The sequence below is a fragment of the Poecilia mexicana genome, unplaced genomic scaffold (genome assembly GCF_051168715.1).
Source record: "Poecilia mexicana isolate PSO_F unplaced genomic scaffold, ASM5116871v1 scaffold_7, whole genome shotgun sequence".
In the NCBI taxonomy this organism is placed as follows: domain Eukaryota; kingdom Metazoa; phylum Chordata; class Actinopteri; order Cyprinodontiformes; family Poeciliidae; genus Poecilia; species Poecilia mexicana.
Window position 1 is genome coordinate 10,108,604 of NW_028263376.1, and position 2,108 is coordinate 10,110,711.

Here is a 2,108-nt window from a genome sequence, read left to right on the forward strand (position 1 = left end):
ATATTGTATTTACATTTCAATATTGTCCAAGTTTGGCCATTACTTTACCTTTACTATAACTGGCTTTAAAACACTTAACTTTTCAAAACATTCCAACTCGTTTTTAAAAGAACTGCTTATTACACTTATTGGCTGATTATGCAACACCAAAGGTAGGTGCCTGCAGCACCCCCTCTTTCATGTACTTTGTGAAAGACTCATAGTCTGAGTGTACAGGAAGGTGGAGCACTATAAGGCAAGTATTTGCTTTTGGGAAGACTTTGTTAGCCTCATGGAGAAATTCAATTTGTGGACGATGGGGAAAGCCCAGTGGAGGGACTGTGGATGCTCCGGAAGCGAACTCCAGTATCATTTCAAGGGTAACGGGACTCCATTCTCCTTCTGAAAGACAAAATGTTGAAATTATGACCTTTGATATAAGGTATCCAGTATGTACTTTTAAAGACATGGAAGAAAATGTGTTAAATGTCTGCGCATGTTCCTACTCAATCTTGTTAGATCGGTGATGACGATGCATTTCTTGTTAGTAAATATAAATCAAACATTTTGAAGATGAACCATGACTAAGCATGATCATTGTAAATAGTATGTAAAAGTATGCATATATACAACAAATTACCCAATATATATTCACTGATAAAAGACAGACAATTTCTATGGTAGCTTAAGAAAAAGACTTTCCAGGAAAGAGACATTTCTAGCAAGTTAACCGTTTTTGGTCCTGTCACTAGTCATTTAAAAAGCCTGCTTCTATACTCAAACTGTGATTGCTTCTTTTTGGGCAGTGGTGATAAATTGGTCACAAAATCTAATTGATACCAATTTTGCTTGCAGTATCACAATAAATGTACCTTCAATATCCACCAACCAGTCTCTCCAGTAGCATATGGTTTGATTTTCTATCCTCCTTTTATTGCTGCCTTGCACAGAAAAACACACTTGGTAAAAGTATGCACAGGTCCCGTGCCGAGAGTGGTTTCTCCTCACAGACAATTCATGAAAGACTGCAGGGTTTTTCTGAATCTCATCTAGCACATTGAGAGTCTTCAAACCTTTAAGAAATGAGAATATGGTCATACTTTAGAATACAACAAGATTTCTAATGGAAAAAAATTAGGATCCTGCTTACTGTTGCAATGCAGTGCATACTTGGCTATTTACAAAGAAGTCTGCAGCAGATTGCACAAGGGAGTCCCTCTCTTCCAGATTAGTTACACGCCTTAATGCTCCAACAATGCTCAGGGTATTTGCTGCTTGCATAATGGCTTCGTTTGCCTCCACGATTGTGTTTGCATCCTGAATCTAAAAAGAAAAAAAAAATAGGTGAAACTGAATTTAAGCTTATGATCAATATTCAAAATGCTTAAAATTGTGACTAACTTTGATAAACTGCTCTCTGAATGAATGGTTAACTTCCTCAACCAGGGTAGGTTGAGACAATGTGCCACAAATGTGGTCATACAGCCTTTGAGAGAAGAAATGTGGTTCAATGCCTCCATGCACCAAACAGACTGATAACATTTTTCCAATACAGTTGTACAATTTTGACTCCAGCACTAAAGAAAAAAAAATGTTACTTGACAATTTTCCATCCTTAAGAATTGGGAAAAAAATAATAGTAATACTGACTAGTGTCCAAAGCTAGAAGGCGGCCCTCATTAACAGTCTGAGATACTCTCGTGTGGGACCACTTTCATCAACTGCCCCTTCTCATCAGCGCTGCCCTCCTCATTCACAAAAATAACATCCAGGTTTGCTGCTGGATCAAAACAGCATCTTCTGAAGGCATGCAGGCTACATTCTAAAATCCTGTCCCTGCACACATTTATTTGGTTGCTTGTAGGACAGAAAGTCATATCAACCTTTCTGTATAGTTTTGTTAATATAGTCTGAAGATCTGTCCTGTAAAAAGAAAATCTATTTTATTGTGTATTGTTGGAGTAAACAGTGGTTTGAAACTGTCAAAACTAATTACATAAGACACAGCCAGAACATCCAATTTTGACTCACTCATCCAAAGGCAACTCTGGTGGATGCTGTGGAGACTCAAGTGGCTCTTCTTGGTCTTCCAGTATAATTATAGGTTGCTCAGTAAATGGAGAAGTTGG

At 37.8% G+C, this 2,108-nt stretch overlaps 1 pseudogene; it reads right to left on the minus strand.

Moving 5' to 3' along the window:
- Nucleotides 1-89: 89 nt before the first annotated feature.
- On the minus strand, nucleotides 90-1,894 carry LOC148158349 (G2/M phase-specific E3 ubiquitin-protein ligase-like; annotated as a pseudogene).
- Nucleotides 1,895-2,108: the final 214 nt, after the last annotated feature.